At 51.0% G+C, this 22,835-nt stretch overlaps 1 protein-coding gene across 3 annotated transcripts in view; it reads left to right on the top strand.

Moving 5' to 3' along the window:
- Positions 1 to 768: 768 nt before the first annotated feature.
- Positions 769 to 22,835, top strand: part of GGTA1 (glycoprotein alpha-galactosyltransferase 1 (inactive)) — a 57,428-nt gene continuing 35,361 nt past the window's right edge. Inside the window, exon 1 of one of the 3 annotated variants that reach the window (XM_045469950.1) lies at positions 769 to 1,210. The gene's annotated coding sequence lies outside the window, so the exon portion shown is untranslated. Of the gene's footprint in view, positions 1,211 to 2,096; positions 2,218 to 22,835 lie in introns of those variants that run through there. The other 2 variants (XM_045469949.1, XM_045469951.1) reach the window with 2 other exon arrangements.

Here is a 22,835-nt window from a genome sequence, read left to right as displayed (position 1 = left end):
GGTTCAAGTATTCAATCAGTCCTCTGTTCCTTTCTCATCGGAATGAAACAATTAAAATTATACATCACACTCCTGTTTTGTGCTGCTTTCGTCAAAGTGTAGTTCCAATGCATTAAAATACTTAAGAAGCTAATTTCTCAGTCTCTCAAGTTGACGTTCAATGACAAATGACCCAGGAAAAAGGAAGTTTTGAGTTTCCACCGGCAAAATACCCGGCCGTGAGTCCGAGTGTGGGAGTAAGATGCCTGTTGTCCGTTATCAGCGCAGGGCAAGGGCCGCCGGATGTGCCTACATCAACTCACCAGAAGTGAATCGCCGTCATGCTGGGCGCAGAACTCTCAAGTACATTTTGGGGGGTTCTCTTTTAAATAATTCCGGTGGAGAAGCCCAGGGGGTGTGTAGGGAAACTCGGGCTCAAGTCTGCGAACATGCGCGGGCAGGACCCGCGCTGGGTGCCCGGTGACCAGCCCCCACTTCCGGAGCTTTGGACTTGGGGGGACCCCGGCAGGGCGGCTCAGGCTCCGGCCCGCCCGCCTGTCGCTGTCTCCATCTGCACTCTTCCTTCCCCAGGAAACAAATGGTGGATCAGACCTCCCAGGCTCTCAGCCTCCCCAGTGTCTGGCGGCGCGCCAGGGCCCCGAGGCCCCTCCCTGCACCACTGGGTGACAGACCCCACCCCACCCTCCGAAGCTCCGGGTCCCCCCACCCCACCCCCACCCCCACCCCCACCACGTGCAGCCCGAGAAGGCAAAGAGGCCCAGCCGCCCTCACCAGGGATTTTCTTTTCTTTTTTTGCTGGTTGCAGGCTTTTTTCTGCCTGAGTGAAAATGAAACAGACACCCCCTCCGCCTCCCCGCCGGCAGACACACGCACCCGCACTCACGCACTCGCGCGGCCGGCCTCCCGGCCGCCAGTGTCCGGGGCGGGCCCGGCTCTGCACACACAGCCGCGGGCGGCGCAGAGCGGGGAGCGCCGCCGCTGTCTGTCGAGCGCTCGCCGGCTCCCGCGCGCCCCTGCCCGCCGCCCGCCGCCCGGGAGCAGCGCCCCGCGGCCGGCCCGGCCCGGAGCGCAGGCTGCACACCCCGCCCCGGCGCGCCCCGCGGGGCTCGGGCAGAGGCGGCGCGGCCACCGTGCGGGCCGCCGAGGGCGCCGCCGGGCCGGGGGCCGAGGCGCGGTCCGGCCCCGAGTGCGCCCAGGCTCTGCGGATCAGGTGGGTCCCGCGGGGCGCCGCCCGAGCCCCGGGAGGTGGGAGCTGGGCCCGGCCCGGGGGCTGCGGGCGTGGCTTGGGGGGCGGCGGGGAAGAGGAGCGGGGCCACCGCTCCGGCCCTGCCCTGTTTCTGCCCTGCCTGTGTCCCCGCTTTTGTTCTTGTCGCTTTCTCTCCGCCCCGGTCCCTGTCCCCATCCTGTCCCTGTTGCTGCCTCTGCCCAGCCTGCAGACTCGCCAGAGGGGCGGCGGGCCGAGTTCTCCCCACCGGGCCGACGGGGTGCGGGCGGGAGAGAGGAGCCCCGGGGGGTACGCGGTGGGACCCTCGCCCCTGGGGGAATCTCGAAAGGAGTGAGGGGTCTGTCCGTGGGGCAGGACAGAGGGAGGGCTCTCGCCCTGGACTACTTGGGAAGAGGATGCCCCTGAGAAGGGGGAGCCTGAGAGGGTGACGAGAGGGGGCGCCGGAGCCCCTGAAAGCTGGGGCACGGAGGAGGAGTGGTCCGAGAGCGCGGACCCAGCCAAACTCGGCACAGCGAAAGTTTCAAACATTTGTAACTTTGGCAGTAAAAGGGCCTGCTGCACTGGGGTGAAGGGAGGAGACAGGGTCCCTTCAACTTTACAAACAGCCCCGTTCCTGCTCGAAAGGGACACCACCCCGCCGTTGAAAATGGCAGAAAAACAGCTAAACAGAATGATTGCACAAACTCTTGAAAGGCATCCAAAAAACAGTAAAGTGGAAAAAATTGTTAGCGCTGCAGGAGAGAAAGCAGAGCGACTTGAGATTTCCCAATCTTCCCGCTGGCCGGGCCGGGGAGGAGGAGGAAGGCGAGGAGGGTGTCAGCGCCTCTCCTCCTCCCCCCCCCCATCCCCTCCCCCGCCGCCCCTGCACCTCTCCCATCCCGCCCCCGGAAGGAACCGGGACCAGGCGGCTGCTTCTGTGGCTTTGCTCGCCGTTTGCACTCCTTCTGGATCTGGCGCAGGCCTCGTTGCCTTCTTCATTTACCTGGAAATAGGTATGTCTCAGGAGGCAGGAGATGCCGGGGACCCCGGGCCTCACTGCTTCTTAGCTGGGAGACGCTATCCCGGGGAAGCCTGTTTCTGCAACTATGAAATGGGGGTGCTGCTCTGAGTAAGAAAATGCCAGCGTGTGTGTCCTGCGGTGGGGACATGGTTATTCGGTTGCACTTCTGTGCCTCTTTGGCTGCACTAAGCAAGCACTTTCTCCCTGGTTCTGAGTTATTGCTGGGTGTAGCGTGTCTCTCTTACCAGATGGCAGGGGAGGGGGGGCAGGTGCAGATCGCAATTGTTGTTAGAAGTGGCAGGTATTCAATGACTTAATAAAGCAGAGCTGGGAATGCCCCTGGGGTTTACCTTGGTCCAGGAGATTGCAGACTGTGCTCCTGGGAGTCGAGATCCTGGCTCTGGAGCCACCGTAGTGGGGGAGGGGGGCCTACAGGGCAGGGCTCTGACCCCTCCTTCCTTCTTTCAGACCGAACAAGCTCCCTTCTGCCTTTATCTCTCCTATGTATATTGGGAAACCCCAGGGGCTGTTTTTGTTATCAGATTCCTCAGATCCAGTCTGCTTTGGAGAAACTGAGTCAAGAGGTATGCAGAGTGGTTTGTGTAAGATTCTCTGGCGGCCAAGCCTTGCCAGGAAGCCTGTCTCCTGAGTCATGGGCCACGAGCACCTTTCCCTTGGCCATGGTGGCTCCGAGCAGTCATTTCTCCAGCTGTTAGCACCAGCTCACCTGGATCCTAACTCCAAGGCCTCTGGTTCACCTTCTTACCCTTCTGGGAGAAGAAGCCATGAATCACATCCTCTGAGATGTTTTCGGACTTTTGTGGGACCTTTAGATGTGAGTAGAACTAACTGTTTGTTCATAGGCTAAGATCAAAAAGAATTAGATTCCCCAGGAGCTAGTCAGCACACTGCCCTTATCTTAGCCCAACCCACCAGGGTGGGGGATCTTGTTACCTCATTTTATAGTAAAGGAAACGAAGTTCAGAGAGGCCAAGTAACTCACCCACGGATGCTCAGCTTCTAACTCAAGGCTGGGATTTGAATGCAGCCCTGTCTGACTCCAAGGCTTGTGCTCTTTATATTACATCATCTCTCCTGATGGTTAGAAAACAGCTAATGGACAGACATCATTAAGATGGGAGCAAGAGTGAGCGAGAATAGCTGAAAGGGGACAGCATTAAGCGGGAGACTGGGCATTCATATAGGGACATTCACACTATAAATATAATTGTATTTGAAATGAGTGTGTTTTCTGCCCCGTACGTTCTTTTCATTTTAGTGTTTTTGGGTAGATCCTTACAAATTATTTTTCTAATTTTTAATTAAAGTATCATCTAGATACAGTAGTATCCACAAATCTTCAGTCTTCAGTTCAAACATGTTTTGACAGCTGTTCACACCTATGCAACCACCACCCAAAGTGACAGGTAAATATTTGCAACATCCTGGAAAGTTTCCATTTCCAACTAATTTTCCTTCTGTCCCTCCCAGACAACCATTTCCTGATTTTATTACCATTGATTAATTTTGCCTGCTCTTGTACTTCGTGTAAATAGAATCGTACGGTCTATCTCTGGTTTATTTCACTTGACGTCGTGGTTTCCAAATTCACCTGTGTTGCTGCATATATGAGTAGTCTGTTCCTTTTTACTGCTTGAGTGGTAGTTTATTCTGTTGTATGGGTATACCACGGTTTGCTTATTTATTCCCTCAGTGAGGAACGTGTTGGGTGATTTCCAGTTTGAGCTCTTATTTCTTGTAGAATTCTTTTGTGGACATTGGTTTTCATGTAGGACTGAAACCCGTGGGTCATAGGGCATACCATTTTACCTTCGCACAGCAACGTCAGGCTCTTGCAATTATTCCACCTGCTTGATGATATTTGGTGTTGATTTTATTTTAGTCGTTTTGATTTTAGCCATTTTAGTGGCAGGGTGATGGTATCTTATACCTTCCATTTTTACGATGGAATTTTAAGGGCTGTTGGAGAAGACAGCACGAACAGGGGGCAGAATATAAAATAAGATGGTGGCGTGGAGGCCACTAGAAGCCATGCCTCCAGAGGGAAGGAACCTAATGGAATGGTTGGAATTGTGACATTAGGAATAGGAAATTCTGGGCTTAGGAGAGCTCTCTGTGTATCACCTGCAATTTAAGACCTGGTGCTTTTACTCTATAAACTAAGCAAGTTTGTCCACGCTTATGGCTTTTTTTAAAAATTGTTTTTAAAGTCTATTTATTTATTTTGAGAAAGGGGGGGGGAGGGGCAGAGAGAGAGGGAGAGAGAAAGAATCCCAAGCAGGCTCCGTGCTGTCAGCACAGAGTGCAATGGGGGCTCGAACTCATGAACTGTGAGATCATGATCTGACCTGGAAAGCAAGATCCAGACACTTAACTGACTGAGCCACCCAGGTGCCCCCATGCCAATGACTTTAGATGCTACCTCCAGAGCAGTCATCTTTATCTCCAGTTCACATCTCTGTTTTGGGTCCCCGATTCACATGTTTCACTGCCCACTGGGCATCTCTTCTTGGATGTCTCAAAGATGCTACAAACTTGGCAAGGCCGGACACAACTCATTATCTCGTATTGGCTTTCTGTCATGGGTCACTGGATGAATGATGGCACCACTAGCTGAGAGAATACATAACGAGGAACATTTGGGTCAAGGGCAGAGATAATGTATTTGGTTCCACGCTAAATGGTGTGGAGCAGCCTGGGAAGATAAGGGCAGGAAGATGCACTGGGCAGTTAGGAGATTACTGAAATCTGCTGGGAGTAATTTTGGTGGGATGGAGGACAGACAAGTTAGATTGCTGAGATATGAGAAAGAAAGAAGTGGAGATGGTGAGTACAGGCAATACTTTGAAGAAACTTGTGTGAAAAGGCCAGAGGGAGATTGAGCTACAGTTGTAGGAAGGTGAAGGTGAAGGGAAGGATTTTAGGACGGAAAAGACAAGGGAGCTACAGGCCAGGGGAAGGACTCAGTCTAAGAGAGGTAAGAGATGGCCAATAGGGCAAAATTCTAGAGGAGCAGAAGGATGGATGTCTCCACCTCTGTGACTGGGTGTGAGTGAATGAAGGTTCCAATGTGTATCAACTACAGAATTCTCTGTTGACCTTCCATGTGCACAACTCTTAATCGTGACGTGGAAAGTTCTTCACCACCTGCTCCCTTTGTGTCTCATATAGTGTGCATCACATGATACTATCATAGAGTATCACTATATGAGACATGCTATAGTATGTCTCATGGAGGGTGTATCAGCTAGCTTTTGCTGCAGCTATGCTGCATAACAAACAACCCCCAATCTTAACTTCTGACCACAAAAGTTTATTGTTCACCTTACATGACGGCTGGAGAGCCATTGTGATACATGGTTTTGTGGCTGTGCTGCTGGTGCCAGCCAGCCAGCCAGAAGATCTGCCCATGTGTCTTTTCATTGCAGGACATAGGCTGAAGGAGCTGCTTCTATCTGGTATATGTCATGTTCATGGTTAGAGTTGGAGGAAGAAGGAAATGATGTAATGCCTCTTAAAGCCTTTACTCTAAACTGGCACACTGTCACTTCTACCCACATGCTGCTGGTCAAAGCCAGCAATATGTCCATGCCCAGAGGCAATGGGACAGATGTATATACAGGCACATTTTGTTTTATTGTGCTTTGCAGACATTGCATTTTTTTTTTTTTTTTTTTAACAAATTGAAGGTTTGTGGCAACCCTGGGTCCAGAAAGTCTAGGTGAGCCATTTACGGCAACAGCATTTGTTCACGGCACCTTTTGGTCATTCTTGCAATTTCTTCATGATTTCAACAAACGCTTTCACTATTACTGTATTTGCATTGCTGCAATCTCATGAGAGAACCTTGGCAGATGAGAAGCTGCTTCTTACGGATGAGCAAAGAAAGCGGTTCCTCGAGATAGCATCTACTGGTGAAGAGGCCGTGAAGATGGTTGAAATGACAACCAAGGATTTAGAATATCACATCAACTTGGTTGATGGAGCAGCGGCAGGGCTTGAGAGGACCGGCTTCCATTTTAAAAGAAGTCCTAATGTGGGTAAAATGCTATCGAACAGTATCACATGCTACAGAGAAATCATTCTCGTAAGGGAGAGTCAATTGATGGAGCTCACTGCACCGGTGTCTTATTTTAAGAAATTGCCAGAGCCACCCCACCCTTCAGCAACCAACATCAGGGCAGCCCTTGACAGCCCTCTGCCTTTGCTGTCTGGCAGAGAATGATGCTTGGGAACAGTAATCCAAATGACCACGTATATTTGTTAAGAACTCCCCGATGCGAGTCTCCATTTATTCTTCTCTCTCTGAACTAATCCCCCCCACACGGCCGGCCTACTCCTTGGTACAGTTGCTCTCTCTTCAAGCATGGCGGTGTGCTTTCAAATCGCTGTATTTCTGCACACACGATCCCTCTGTCTGGGAGTCTCCCCCCCGCCCCCCCAAATCTACGATCTAGGCAGTCCTACCTCTTTGTTGTCCTTTTACTTCCGTCCCTCTGCTCCTGCTTAGTTGAGGTGCACCTGCACCCCTCTCCAGCCCGGAGAGGCTGGGCTGCTGTGACCTCCAGTACATCTTGTCCCCGTAGCCTAAGCCTTCCCAGACACCACACTGACTGGGTTTTGGATCGCTCCCAGGCTCCACTCTGCCCTCAGAGTAGGGCACATGTTCCTTTACGTGACATCCAAGATCCCGCACGAGCCGCTCTCCGAACAGCTTTCTTCCCATCACCCTATCCCTTTGACTTTCTGCTCCAGCTTCGGGGATCTCCTACAGTTCCTGACACCCTCTCCTGGCTTTATGCCCCTGGGCTTTTTCCCATGCTGCCCCCTCTGCCTGGAACCCCCTCCTCCCTTCCTCCCCAAATCCACCTGCAGACTCCTACTCATCCTTCAAGACCCAGCTCAATCATCATCCTCTCGGTGAAAAGCCAGTTTCTTCATCCTGCCTCCCGTGAATTCAGCCCTCCCCCGCCCCCCGCCCCCCCTCCCCCGCCCCCCTGGGCATCCGGAACTTAACATTCCATCACATGTGGTCCTTTCTTCCTTTCTCTGTGAGCCGCAGGAGCCAGAGGGCACGCTGCACACGACCACCGCCCTCTTTACTGACCTGCTCCGGTGGTTAAGTGTGGCCTCTGGAGGCCCCCTGCTGAGTGTGCACCCTTAGTAGCTGTCAGGCCCGAAGCAAGACCCCTCACCTCTCTGCCTGGGCTGAACGGTCGGCTCACAGGAGCTTCATCTCGCCCCTCGGAGAGGGAGGCCAGGTGGGTTAGTTTGGGAAGTCACACTGAGAGAGAGTCCGGACCGTGTACGAAAAGCAAAGGGGTCATCATTTAGTATACTCAACCCAGAATAACTTCGAAAAGGCCTTTCCGTTCGAAAAAGAGGAAGTAAAAAAATGTCGTTTAAATCTCCGGCCAGAGAGCTACTCTCTGCTCGGCTTGTCCAAACCCAGCGTGGAGGCCGCAGAGGTCGGCTGCATGCAATCAGACCCGGCCAGGGGGCGGGGGGGGGGAGCTGCCAGGACGCGGGCTCCAGCAGCCACTGTGCTCATTTTTATTGCCACATAGAGTTTCCGTGAGGGAGAGGTGGTGATGGCTGGTGGCGGGATGGAGACCCCACGCCGTGCGCTCACGTTTCTGGGTGCCGGGGAAAGCCCGCGCAGGCATTCCCCGAGGGAACTGGGTGGTGGGCATGTGCTTCCTGTGGCTCCTCTCTGAAGCCACGTGTGCTTGGCAGATGGCAATGGCAGGAGAGAGCGCGGTGCTGCCCCTTGAGGCAGGTCCCAACTCAGGGGAGTGAGTGATCTGAGAGGGAGGAGGAGGGCCCCGGGCAGAGCATGTCTGGGAAGCCAGGGGCAGAGCGGGGTTCCCGGGAGGATGTTGGCAAGAGGGTTGAATGGCACTGAGAGGCTGGGTGGGGAGAATGAGCCCTGGAAGGAGGTCAGCTGGCTATGGGTTGACAGCAAAACCCCGGGGAAACAGAAAAATAATTATGGAATTATTATTATTGGGGTTCTCTACGCTAGTCGGCAGTTTGAAGAGTGAGGTCGTGTTTCCATCTTGTTTGAGCATCACAAAAGCACTGTGAGGGTCAGAAAATTAGAAATAATTCCCCTGCATTATGTGGGGGGAAACCGAAGGATGGACTTCTAATGTTTTGGCCAAAGTCTCTCAAGAATGAATGGCAGAACGAGGGCACGGAAGCCAGGTCCGGACTCCAAATATAGTATGGCCTGGAGACCCTGGCGGGGGGCAGGCAGGGACAGCAAAGGTGGTTCCGAAGACTCAGGGATGCTGGGCCCCAGATCCATGTCTCGCCCAGGACAGGGCTCCTGCCGTTGCTGCTCAGACAGAAATCAACCAGAGGGTGAAAGGCAGCTTCTGGAAGAGGCTAAGCGAGGGAGGCCCGGTCTTGTGATTAGTTCTTAAGGAAAGTTTTTAATTCCATCCCTGCTCTTGTCTTCAGGACCCTTGCTTTAAATGTCCACTGACAGGCAGGACACTGAAAAGAGTCTGGGCTGAAAGTGAGCTGGCCCAGCCCCATCCTGTACTGGTGCTCCCAGCGGTCGGAGCCGCTGGGGCCTCAGTTTCCCTGTCAGCAAAATGGCCCCGAGGCCATGATCTAGCAAACTTCTCTCTGAGCAACTCCTGCTGTTAAAACAGCAAGTCCAACCGCCCAGGAAATGAACACTCGAACTAAAAGCCAAAGGGGAAGAGGAGCTGTTGTGCCTGGAGGGAGCCCGAGGTTGTGGCTCCCATTTGCCAGATGGGACACCGGGGACCATGGTTCTGGGAGATGCACCTGTTCCAGAGACTCATGCTTTGAAATTAGCTATTCATTCAGCATTCACTGAGCCACCAGAAATTCACTCACTCATTTACTGACACACCCAGAATACGTTGGGCAGCTGCTGTGTGCTATGCTAGATACCTGAAGGTAGCAGTGAACAGAGACACAGTCCCCGCCCACGGGGACGCTGGGATTCTCTTGGGAGATAGTCGGAAAAAAAAAAAAAAAAAACAAACCAAAAAACGACCGCACAGCGAGAGCCATGAAGAAGAACAGGGTGGGTGTCACAGGGGCCTGAACCTGTCGGGAGAGGTAGTCAGATAGGACTTCCTTGAGGAAGCGCCCTGTACGCTGAGCCCTGTGGGAGTTAGGGGGTAAAGAGGGAAGAGGGTTTCAGGCAGAGGGAAGAAGCTGTGAGAACCAATCATCCTGATATCCCTCGGCTGTTCCAGAACCCAGACAACCTTGGTGGCCAGAGGAGCACAGAGGAGGAAGCAAGCCCGGGACAACGGGCCGGGTGCCCAGAGGGATGACGTTGTTGGGGTTGGTAGCATCTGTGTGCAAAAGCACTGCTGCCCCCCCTCCCTTCTCAGGGAACCACGAGTCCTCAAGTGGCCAGCAGGCTGTCCCTGAGAACGACTTGCCTGGCATCTGTGGGGAAGGCAGAGAAACTGCTCAGAATCAGGGGCAGGGGTTCCTGGAAGGGGGCCATGGCTCCCTGAATGCAAGGACTGGTCTTCGTTTGCTCAGTTGACTAACTCTTTCGTGGTCTACACGGTGATATTTTGCATAGCAAATTCTGTTTTCACATGTTAGCCAGAGCTGTGCAAAGGAAGGGAAAATTAATGTTCTTATGTGCAAATTTAATTGAGAGCTTGGGAATTCGTTCCTTGGCGTGCAAGTGCTCAGTAAATGTTTGGGGCTGATGTACTGAGTAGCACATGGACCGTGTACTGGTCAGAGATCAAGGTTGCAAGCAACAGATGGAGATTCTAGCTCGCTGCAGCAGAAAAGGCACGCATTGGAAGGATTTCTTTTATTGCTCACGGTATCCCTGGGAAGGCTAGAAAACCAAGCTGGCAAGAATCAGTAGAAGTTGGGCCGTAGATAACACAGAGACTTGTATGGCAATTAATTCTAATTTTTTAAAATGTTTATTCATTTCTGTGAGACAGAGAGACGGAGCACGAGCGAGGGAGGGGCAGAGAGAGATGGAGACACAGAATCCGAAGCGGGCTCCAGGCTCTGTGCTGTCAGCACAGAGCCCGACGCGGGGCTCGAACTCACAGACCGCGAGATCATGACCTGAGCCGAAGTCGGACGCCCAACCGACTGAGCCACCCAGGCGCCCCACATAGCAGCTAATTCTAGCTCCCGCTGCCCCTGAGGCCGCTGTAACATTTCATGGGCGTCCGAACCTTCATGCCATTTCTTTAGGATGTAACACCACTAACTGGTCAGGCCTAGGTGACTCACCTGCATTCCAGGTGCATATGGACACATGGGAAAGTGTCTGACCTGTTCTGCTCTGGTGGCAGGAGGGGATTCCTGATGCTAAGCTGAGAAGCTGCAGAACTCGCCAAAGCCACGAGAGTTGGGGCCCCCTTAGGGCCATAGAATCCTACTGGTCTAAGGAGGGTCACACAGCTGTAACTGCGGGCAGGAGAAGGCTTCTGGGGAACTCTCGGAAGGGCAGCCCGGCCTTGGTCAAGTTATTGAACCTCCGGACCTCAACGTTCCCAGGTGTAAGATGGGTTGGTGTGGATTTCAGAGACAAATGTGTTTCGTGACATGATGCTATTAAATGGCAGCTACCCTTATCATTATTATCAGTGGAAGTCTAGTATCTTCACTCAGCTGTTATCAGAACAGTTATGTATTTAAAGGAAGGAAACCTAACATGAAAATCCAGAAGACACACACTTCTACAGATTCTCTGCAGGAGTTCCTTTAAATTTTTACCTTCTGGGGCAGCTGGGTGGCTCAGTCGGGTAAGCATCCAACCCTTGATTTTGGCTCAGGTCGGGGCCTTACGGCTTGTGAGATCGAGCCCCGTCTTGGGTTCTCCGCTGATAGAGCGGAGCCTGCTGGGGATTCACTCTCTCTCTCTCTGCCCCTTCCTTGCTCCCACTCGTGCTCTTTCTCTCAAAATAAATAAACACTTAAAAACAAACAAACAATAAATAACAATTTTTACCTCCTCGGGACACTTACCACAGGACTTAATTATATCAAAATCAAATAAACAAATGAATGAATGAATCACCATCTTAGAGACCCTTGATGAATATTGTTGACCAGAGCAGTGGTTTTGCAGAAGCAGACAGATCCGTTTACAGATCCCAGTCTTGCTTCCTCACCGTGGAAACCTTAAAAAGGGAAGAGAAAGTTCAGGCCATGTGACTGGAAGCTCCCCGCCCCCCCCGCCCCCACAACCCCAGGGGAGTTGGGGCTACACCGCACACCCTCTGGCCGGAAGAACACAGACTCCCACGAACACAGAAGGCCCGGATTAGATCCAGACAGTGTGACTAGCTCCCAGAGAATTGAAAGCCCTGCTATGTGGTGTTTGCCAGTCTCCACAGTGTAAATATTTACACCATGACCACGTTCAAGCCGCCACTTGAGGGAGCCTACTTTTCTATAGCATTTTCCGCTATGTCTCAACACAATTGGTGCACATAACCTCAGGAGTATACCATGTAAAGAAACAATTAGGAAGCGATGGGTTTTGATGGATACTTTCGTTCTTAATAGGACTCATTTAATTATAAGCTTATATAATTGAATTTTTAATGACGGCTGTATTTAACGGCTCACTTGCCAAATTCCTAAAAATTGAACGGTTGGCCCTTGCAAGCCAACGTGAGCCAGCTACAGCACACTACTGGCTTGGGAGGTCCCTGGGGACCCCGGAGAGAGAGGCTGGCACAAGGAGGATCCCCAGACAGCAGCTCCCTCACCCCCGAGTCAGTCTCCAACATGTCGACATCTTTTATTTGCTTTATAACCCTTTCCACCGCCGAGTTTATATATTAATATATTAATTAATTTTGATAATATTACCAAACAATAATATTTAATGAGTAATGTATTAATATATTCTATCTAATATATGTTATACTTCCACTGAAATTATATATCCTTAATTATTTGTTAATTACAACTATTAATTTTATTTGCTTACCAACTGGAAGGTGAGCTCTGTGGGAATAGAGTACTTACCTCTTTGGTTCGCTGTCGAGTCCTGAGTGCATCGATGTAGCAGGCCTTCAGTAACCATGGGTCCGTTGAACAAATGGAAGTAAGTCAAGGAGCCTTCAAGGGTTCAAATCCTGCCTCTGCTATAAAAGTCATCTTTCCTTGAAACTTTTCCTTCATCTGTGAAAGAAAAGGATTTGAGCAGAGGCCCCTAAGGTTCCCTTCAGCTATAAAAAGGCTCGATCCCTGAGAAAGACATCCCTTCCGAACATGGCTGCCAAACAGAGATTCGCAACTGAGCATCTTCAAGGGTAGGAGCTAGTGCCTGGGTTTTGAGGACCGTCGATTTTATTCTTTTCCTCTGTGGACAGCTTTTTAAAACACTGAGTGCCAGTGACTCTCCTTGAGCAGCCATGACTGGTCCCTGCCCAGCCCTCTGGGCTCTGCTGAGAGCCAGTTGCTGCCTATTCAGTGGCAACAGATATTTCGAGACCCATTGCATTTGCCACCAGGTGAAATGCCCTTGGGTCAAGATGGGCAGTCTGCCTGGGTGAGTCATTCTAGAAAGATAGGAGCCCAGAACTCCACCTTGGACACAGAGCCCACTGGAGCCAAGTGGGGCAGCCGCAGGAGACAGAGCAATGACCCTGTGTCTCCTGCACCATGCCTGATGCCTTGATGTGGAAGAACCGTCCTTCTTTGTGACTAATCCTCCACGGATGATATTTTGTTAAAATACAGCCAATTGAACATACTCTCAGCTTCTCTGCCTCCTCACGGAGGAAAAAACGGCATCCTTCTGCGGGCCACGCTTTGAGAGCCACAGCCCTGGGGGACGTAGGTCAAGGCTCCTTTTCGTTCCCACAGCGGCTGGCAGAAGCAGGTATTTTGTGTCCTGCCTGTGCTGGGGAGGACACTGAGGCCGGGCCGGGTTCTGGGATCTGCTTCCTCTGAGGGACGGGGCTTCCACCGTGGTCCTCACGGCCGGCCTGGTCCGTGTATGGGCAGGGCGAGAAAGGGAAGTGATCCAGAAGCCAGGGTGATGATAAAAAAAAACAGCTCACACTTACTGGACACTTATTCACGTCAGATGCTGTCTAGGAGTTCTACAGGAGCCCTGCCTGTTCCTCATTGAGAAACCCCAGTTTTACAAATGAGGAAACTGAGGCACAGAAAGATTAAGAAATTTCCCAGGGCCACCCGGTGAAGGAGAGATTTGATTCTCAGATACGGGCAGGGGGCGATGCCCTTCATCATGGCACCACACCACCTTCCGGAATTAAAAACAGAGTGGGCAGGGACGTGGCACAGTCCCGAATTCAGTCCCCTTACTCGACAGATGGGGAAACCCAGGCCCAGAGAGGGGCGTGAGCCAGAGCCTAGGTGTCCTGCCCTCCACCTTCTGCTCCGTCCCGGGATTCACTGCCTTCAGAGGAACGGTCACAGGGACCCCCTCAAGACTGTTAATCTGCTCATTCTGGGCTGCACAGCCCCTGCGAATGCACCAGGGTGGGGGTGACGTAGGGGGCCCAGGTAGGCACCAGTAGTGCCCTCCACCCACACTGTTGGAGAAATGTCTTTGGCACGGACTCTCAGCTTCGGTAGAAGGTTCAGAAACTCGTCGTTCCCCCAGTCACCCGCCCAGGCTTCAGAGAAACAAGCTGCTCATCAGCTCCTGGATGTCACATTTCCTGTTTGTGTGCCCGGAATGAGGTACAGCTCTTGGTGAAAGGCAAGGGGAGGGGGGGAGCCTTCTTACTGGAATTACCATTGTCGGTGATGGGAAGAGCCTAGAAGGCTGTACCTGAATGCTTCGTTCTGTAGCTAGGGACACTGAAGCCCGAGAGTGTAAGAACCTGTTCTACGAACTTGTCCAGGGAGCTGGAATCACAATGGTTGTAGGTTTGGGTTTGGTTTGTCCCTTGTTCATTTGTCTGTTGAGGTGATAAAATCATAGAATGTGTGAGCTGGCAGAAATCTAAGAGGTGCCCCATCCACCTCCCTATGTTTTGCAGATGAGAGCCTGAGGAGGGGGTGGGGATGGGAGGGCACTTTCTGAAGAACAGAGCCCTGAGAAGAACTCGCTTTTTGAGTCAACATACAACAAATGCCATTGACTGCCGCCTCTCTGCCAGCTAATTAATCTCCGTCTCATGGAGAGATGTGTGTCAATCAAAGAATCACACCTAGGTGTCCAAATAGGGGTCAGTGCCCCAACGGAAGGAAGGACGTAGGGTGCTACAAAGGAGAGTAAGAATAGAACGGGGAAGCCTTCCCTTGGGGGGTGACATTGTCATTGAAGCTTAAGGACCGGAAGGAGGGTGCATGGGTGTGAGGGGGCCAGGAAAGTTGTCCCAGGCAGAGGGGAGAGCCGGTGGCAATGTCTTGAGGCAGGAAGTGCCTTATTTTGTACATGAGAACACCAAAGCCCAGAGATTGGAAATGAACCCAGTGTAGTGCCTCAAAGAATTTTTCTTCCTGTCCCCTCCTCACCTTTTCTTTAATTTTTTTTTTTTTCTTTTAAGGAGAGGGGCAAGAGAGTAACACCTAACTAAACAAAGGACTTTGTGGCAGAGCTGGAATTATCAGCCCCTCCTCCGCCATTTCACACCAAGGGAGTTTGAGAAAACCCTGTATCTGGTTATTCCCCAACTGTGTGCCTTTGAAAAAGACAGCCTTTTTGAGCTTCTGTTTCTTCATCCGTGAAATGGAGCCCATCTTCCTTCTCTGAGAATTTCACCCAGACTCCCATGAAAGAGCTTTATGCTGGCCAATGTGGGAGCTAGAGCTGGGCTCCATGGGGCTGCTGGGGTCCCTTCGCCTGCCTTCCAGGGCCATCCTTGAACCCTGGGTCTGAAAGAGCCTCTCTTCTCCCTACTGTTTTACCGTAATTCTAAAACCTGCCACTCGGCATTAACTACCTTTGGCACTACTCTTCAACGTCCCACCGAGACACGTGTGAATCTTGAACAGTGAACTAGGGTGCAAAGGAAGAAGCTTGTGAGCACCTACTATGCGCCCAACATCTCAGTGACACTTTACACAGGTGACATCGTTTAACCCCTACCATAGCCCTGCAAGATGGGTGCCTTTCTTCCCATTGGTTGGGTAAGGACACTGCCTGAGGTCACATGGCCAGTGAGGAAGCACTCTGTGGGCAGGCAGAGGGCCCAAGAGCCAGGAAAAGAGGACCCAGGCGGTCTAGGGCAGAGGGCACCCTGGCAGGTAGACACATTGGCTGCCTTTCCAACCATTAATATCCTTGGAATATTTGGTCAACATTTATGTGGGGTGGGGGATGTTGGAGGGGGTGGATTTGCAGTCAATACAAAGGGCCTCTTCTGGATTCTGAATCCTTTCTACCCAAGGACATTTTCCAGAAGCAGACGGGATAGAAATTCACTGACGAAGTCACTTCCCCAGCTGCAGTGCCTTACCATCCTGGGGAAAACGTTGGCTGTCTCCCACTTTTCTGCAGCTTTCTTTCTCTCTTCAGTTTGCATTTGAGTATCTCCAAGCCAGACAGCTTCTTGGGAAGCTCATTAGAAGATTTATTTTGCTTCCGTTTTTATTTGAAACTTATTTAAATATAGATGAGGACAACTAGTCTTAAAAAGGGGAGGCAGTCTGCCTGTCATTTATTTTGACTGAGCAGCTTGGTGTATACTTGAGTTGGCATCCTTGAACTTGGCTCCTTGTATTAAGTACATAAAGTATTGCCCCCATTTACGTAAAGGACAACAAGGCATTTTTGGGAAGTGTCAGAGAACCACCAGATTTGTTTAATTAAATAGCTGTTTGTCCGGTTTCGGGAGTAATTTATTCTCGTTGTAGAACATTTGAAAATGCAGAGAAGTGGAAAGAATAAAGTGATCAGTCTGCCACAATCTCGTCGCACACAATTCACCACTGTCACCATGCCGATCTAGTTCTGGCTGGTATTTTTTTTTTTTTTTTATTGTGGTGAAATATACATGACATAAAATTTACCTTTATAACATTTTTTGAGTGTACCATTCAGTAGCATTAAATACACTTACATTATTGTGCAGCCATCCCTACCGTCCATCTCTGGAACATTTCCATCATCCAAAACAGACACTCTGTCCCCCGGAAGCAATAAACTGCTCATTCCCTCCACACCCCAGGCCGTGGTATCCCCCACTCTGCTTTCCACCTCCAGGAATTTGACTACACACCTCATCTAAGTAACATCATCCAGTGTTCGTCCTTTTGTGTCTGGCTTATTTCACTTGGCACGTTCTCAAGGTTTATCGCCGTTGAAGCGGGTGTCAGAATCTCGTTCCTTTTCAAGGCTAAATAATACTCCATTGTATGTATACACCATATTTTGTTTATCCATGCATTCACCAGTGGACTTCTGAGTTGTTTCTACCTTTTTGGCTATTGTGAATAATGCTGCCTAGACATTGGTGTACAAATCTCACTTCAAGTCTCCCTCCTCAATTCTTTTGGGTATAGAGAATTCCATGTTTAATTTTTTGAGGAACCGCCATACTTGTCCAGTAATTCTGATGTATTAGATCCAGAGCTGAGATCATAGCCTTTGTGCAGTTTGGTATCTGGCTTTCTCATTTAATGTTCCATTTTATTAACTATTCTTCAAAAACATTTTTTTAAATCTGTGTAATATTCTATTGCATTGCTATCCACATTTCCCCCCTCCACTCATTGATTTCTGGACCACACCAAAAGATTTTAAATCATGGTGGTAAAATAAAGAGCCTGGTAAGCAGGCTCCATGCTGTGTCCACACCTGTTTGAGAAATATTCAACAAAGATAGGTTAACTGCCTTTAAGGAATTTAAAAATTTCTCTTCGGGGATTCTTGGATGATCAGCCAATTCAGTAGTTTTAAAAGTTCTTTCTACTCCAGCTAGCCAGAGTGCCTGGGTGGCTCAGTTGGTTAAGTATCCGACTTTGGCTCAGGTCGCGATCTCACGGTCTGTGGGTTCGATCCACACGTCAGGCTCTGTGCTGACAGCTCAGAGCCTGGAGCCTGTGCCTCCAGATTCTGTGCCTCCCTCTCTCTCTTTTCCTACCCCGCTTGTGTTCTATGAAAAAATAAATAAGCCTTAAAAAAAATTGCTTTTTAAAGTTCTTTGTAGCCAGGGTGCCTGGGTGGCTCAGTTGGTTAAGCATCCGACTTTGGCTTGGGTCATGATCTCGCAGCTCATGAGTTCGAGCCCTGCGTCGGGCTCTGTGCTGACAGTGCGGAGCCTGGAGCCTGCTTCGGATTTATCTCCCTCTCTCCCTACCCCTCCCCTGCTCACGCTCTGACTCTGTCTCTCAAAAATAATAAATGTAAAAAAAAAAAAAAAGTTCTTTGTAGCCAAGGAAACTTTAATACAAACAAAATGGTGCATAGAAGCATAGCATATAATAGCAAACAGATAAAAGGGAAGATGAACTAAAGAAGTGTGGATGGGGGCTCAGAGTTCTGCTCTCTCGGCACCCCATCTCCCCCTCTGTGGTGTCTGAGGCACTTTGGGAGATTCACGGGTTCTCCAGAACACAATTTGAAAAACCACCAGGCTGACCCGGCGCCTTTATTTTAAAGAAGGGATGACATCTCGGGACTGGAAGGGACTTACCTGAGGTCAAGTTCATTCTTGTACTCATTCATTTTTTTTTTTTTTTTCCCCAACATGTAGCACCTACTGCCTGCATGTTGGAATCACTTAAGAAGCTTGTAAAAATAAGGTTCTGGGGAGTCTTCTGGACTCCAAAGCAGTAGATGTAGGGAGACACCAGGACTGGATTCCTTGCTCCGCAGTCCACACTGGGCAATGTGGGGTGCTCACATTCCAGCCCCCTGCATTGTCGCTTGCTTGTCCTTCAACCCTGAATGCTGTTCCCCACCCACTCACCCTTTGAGGCCCAGTTCAAACGGAGCCCCTTCCTCTTTGAAGCCTGGCTGCCCGGCCCCGTGCAGATGGCTTACTCCTTCCTCTGTGGCCCCAGGACAGAACACATCACTTCCATCCCTACTCGCACTGACTTCTTTCCGTCACAGGTAACAAATAGTTCATTGCTTCCAGCACCGGCTCCCCGACCAGTATGTAAGCTTGTATGGTCTCTGCATCCCCCACAGTTCCAGGCACACACTGGGTGCTTTGTGATTATTGACTGGAATTGGATCTGGTACACACCCCGTATTTGGAGGATCAAAAAATCAGATAGCAACTTATGGAAGGTCGTGTAGCCCATCAGAGCGGTGTCTGGACTGGCACCAGGTGTCCTGAGGCTCAGCACTCGGCACGGGCCAGCTGGCAAAGAGGACAGCTGTCTGGTCTGGGCAGGGAGCGTTGGCCCCGGCTGCCCTATCCCCGAGTCCGATAATAGCCTGGATTTTCTGAAATCTAGAAAGGTCTGCCTGGCTTGTGATTCAGTGTGCCTGTTTGGACGTCTGCAATTTACTTTATAAACCGTAAGCATATAGAGGATGGGATATCACGTTAGCGCTATTTAGACTGAGCCAGTGCCCAGATGCTAAGAAAACAAGTCTAACGGGGGAAGGCCAGCTAGTCGACCCTCAAGGAGGCATAGTCTGGGCCTGGGGTCAGCCAGCATTATATCCAGAGGCAGCTGCTACAAACCCTCCTATGATCCCAATTTGTGATCCACTGGACAGTAAAAACTATGGTGTTTTTTTTGGGCGGGGGGAGCAAGTGACTTGTTTATTACGATGAACGTTATCCAGGGGCTCACGCTGCTGACGTCAGAGTATTTATGCTAGTTAGGTATTTATGATGTGCGGATGGGCTAACGTGGCGATTATTCTCTCCCTATCCTTGCGCAAAGATGGCATAGGGTCCCTTACCCTGTACCAGCCAGGAGCTCTGGGTTCTGCGGGATCGCTGGGCACAGACCCCTGCCTCTGGAATCCTGGCAGCCACCTCTGCCATGGCGCCTTTGGCATCCGGAGAAGCCCATAGACTCCTTCTGAGAATGTTTGAAAATATAAGAAATAAAATAAAATAAATGAGATTATAGAAGAAACGAGTCGAGTTGAACTCTAGTTATGAAAATATTAACAGTCGGGGTTGAATTTCAGCCCAGCCCAACGGAGATCTTTTCTCATCTGCAAGATGGGGATGATTTCGGCACCTGTCTTCACAGAGGGCCGTGGGAATTGAGTGGTGGGTGTCCTGTGCTCAGAACACAGCTTGGCACGTTGTGTGCGTTCAGCACAAAGAGTGGCGTTTGCGGTTGCTACTACTGCTGTTATGAACTATTATATAAAATACAGATTCCTGCCCTTCAGGAGCTCACAGTCTGGGTTGGGAGAGTATGTCTGTGTGAACTAGTAATTAAAAGGAGCCGTTAAGGTGTAGACGAAAAGCCCGATGAAGGGCTAAGAGGAGCTCAAAAGGGAGTGACGTGGCTTCTGGCTAAAAGAGTACCAGGTAGCGCCAAGCTTTGGGGTCGGCCAGGCTTCGGTTGGTTCTGGCTCTGACCCTTAGCTGTCGGAGCTGGACGAGCGGTACCGTCTCTCTGGGCCTCAGTTGTCCTTCTCCAGAAAATGAGGTAACAGGAGAATCTACTGTACAGGATGTTGTGAGTTCCACCTCCTCTCCTCCAATGATGGATCGGTTAAGTCACATGTCCTTTACTGCATGGACCACATCCCCCTGCTCGTCTTTCTGGCCCACCCGCCCCGGCCGGTTCAATCCCTGACTGCAACGAATCAGGCAAGTTTCCATCTCTGCCACTGTCCCCGGGCTGGTGAATGGGACCGGGTGGCTGGCTCAGTGCCAACCCCAGCAGGCTTACAGTGCTGCTTGGCACCCTGTGCCCTTACCTCCCAGCCAGTGTCCCCTCCCAGTGTCCACGGCACCTGCTGCTAACCCGGAGGGCTCTCAGGCTGCAGCCCCACTTGCTCTTATCAAGTGATCAGCTTCTTCATAGGAAAGGAAGGCCTTAGAGAACAACACTCTCAACTTCCTTCTCATTCTTTTCAAATGTAGCTGAATGCTCACCTGTCTTCGGGTCTTAAGGAGAAAATCTCCCCAGGACATTAGAGAAATGTTCTTGCCTCCATTTTACTTGCCTTTGTTCATGCTTGGCCCTCACTGATGAGGACAGTGAAGGTTTCCCAGAGAAGAGGGCAGACCTAGAGAAGCTCCTGCTCTGTGTGAGATGGGCAGTGTATCAGTCAGGATGGAGCAGGTTATACTGCAGTAACAAACAGCCCCTAGATCCTAAGGGCCAAACCCATAAAGGCTGATTTCCTACTCTCATGGATATGAGCATCCTGGGCCAGCTGGTGGCTGTGCCCTTCACTCACAGACCCAGGCTGATGGAACACCTTCTTTTTTTTTTTTTTTTTTTAAAGTTGATTTATTTATTTTGAGGGAGAGAAAGAAAGCATGAGCAGGGGAGGGGGCAGAGAGAGAGAGGGAGAGAGAGAGAGTCCCTAGCGGGCCTTGCATTGTCAACGCAGAGCCTGCCACGGGGCTCGATCCTATGAACCATGGGACTGTGACCTGAGTCGACATCTGGAGTCAATGCTTAACCAACTGAGCCCCCCAGACGCCCCTGATGGAACATCTTCTTGTATGTACTCCGGAGCACAGAGAAAAAAGAGCCCTAGGAGGTCTTGGCAATTGAATAGCCCACTCTTATTATACTGGTCAGACTAGTCACTAGTCCCTGACCCCAAGGGCCCCAGGAAATGAAATCCTACGGTGAAGGGGGAGAGCTGGACATATTTGGTGGAACAGCATCAATGACTACCTCAGTGGGATGTTCCCTTCTGTGCCTGAGGTTAGCAGCCTGGGTCGTGCAGACAGAGCCCTGTGAGTGCAAGGAAACCACACCCAGAGCAAAAACCCCAAAGCCACTTCTCAGCCGGCTGCAAAACTGACAACATCTCGGGGGAACAAAAGCAGAAGCTCAGAGAAGAAGCTGTGGCCACAAAGAGGGCAGGTGATGCCTCCCTGAGAGCTCTGGGCCTTACATTCGTGGGGAAGGCAAAGGCAACAGGGTCGGATTGGGGAATTGATGCCACATTTGTCGTAACAGACCCATGCGATGCTTCTTAAGTGGAGCTCGTAGTTAGGTGGTTTTGCTCCATTCCTGAGCTCTTTTTACGTTTACGCTTCAGTGAGGATGTTTTTTCTAAATCGGATGCCTCGCTAGCTTCAGGCCATCCGGTGCTCACCTCTTCCCAGCACCGTCTCTGTGCTCACATCAGCAAGCCCACCATGGCCTCCCCGGATCGTTCAAGAACAGTGGAGCCAGGGAAAGGGAAGGACAGTGATGTGGCCATTCCTGGCAGAGGCTTCTGGGGTTTTCTTGGTCACAGATAAGGAAACTTGGGAAGAAGACGGTTGACTGCAGCCTCCAGCCCCTCCCTCAGCCCTTCGATTTCCTGTGCTGTGGTTACAAGGCATCTCATCCTGGAGAGATGCCAGACACCTGGGTACCAGCTTTGGTCGCCTTACTTCATTGCCAGGTGGCCCTGGATCAGTCATTTATCACCCTTGGGGCCTCAGTTTTCTCATCTAGAAAATGAAGCAGCTCGGGGTGCCTGGGTGGCTCAGCCGGTTAAGCATCGGACTTCAGCTTAGGTCATGATCTCACGGTTTGTGGGTCCGAGCCCCACGTCGGGCTCTGTGCTGACGGATCCGAGCCTGGAGCCTGCTGGGGATTCTGTGTCTCCCTCTCTCTCTGCCCATCCCCGGCTTGCACTCTGTCTCCCTCTGTCTCTCAAAAATAAATACATGTTAAAAAGAAAAGAGAAAAATGAAGCAGCCCAGAAGACTTGGGGGGCATGCTTGAGAGTAGAGTGACCCTGGTCAGTAAGGATGTTCCTGCAGCCACATGGGAAGGGTGGCCTGTGAGATTGTTTTTTTCTGATTCCGCTGGAAATCCATGCAGCTCAGAGTAAGGGAGTCACTGAATGTTGGGGGGCTCCTGTGTCTTTTCTGTCTCAGGACATTCCCCTCAGTTGCAGAATGCCTTTCGTGGCATGACGCTTGGTTTCTGGGCTCAGCCTTGCACTGGCGCTCCGTGAGGGAGAGGCCATATTGGCTAATCCTTGTAGGCCTAGTGGGCCGAACAGTGCCTGGCACGCGGTAGGTGCCAATATTGGCACGAAATAAATGCTTATTTAATGAACGAATAAGCAAGCGAATACACAATTCCCTTCCACTTTGACTGAATCAGTGACTTTCAGACTTCCTACGGGGAAGAAGGAGGTTGGAGACGGCCTTGGCTCCACCCAAAACCAGCTTCCAGGACAGTCACCTTGGCCAAGTCACCTGCCTCCTCCTCTGCCGGTGGAAAAGAGCAGTGCTTACCCTGCTTCATGGGCTGCGGAGGCTCCAGCAGGTGGGAAGATTTGAAAATGCCCCACGCAAAGGAAGGGCTGGTGGTTTTTAGGACACGGGAACATGGTACACTCTTTGGGGACACAGAGCAGGTGATGCCAGAGCCTGTGAGGGGGAGGTTTCTGGAATAATCATTATTAGGAGTGGAGTAGCTGCCATTTACTGGGCACCTATTCCAACGTCAGGCCCTATGCCTGGCGCTTTATGCGCGCCATCCCGTTCACCGTGGTCGAAGAGAAAG

This window comes from Leopardus geoffroyi, chromosome D4 (genome assembly GCF_018350155.1).
Source record: "Leopardus geoffroyi isolate Oge1 chromosome D4, O.geoffroyi_Oge1_pat1.0, whole genome shotgun sequence".
Taxonomy (NCBI): domain Eukaryota; kingdom Metazoa; phylum Chordata; class Mammalia; order Carnivora; family Felidae; genus Leopardus; species Leopardus geoffroyi.
This window is presented reverse-complemented; position numbering and strand designations above follow the sequence as displayed.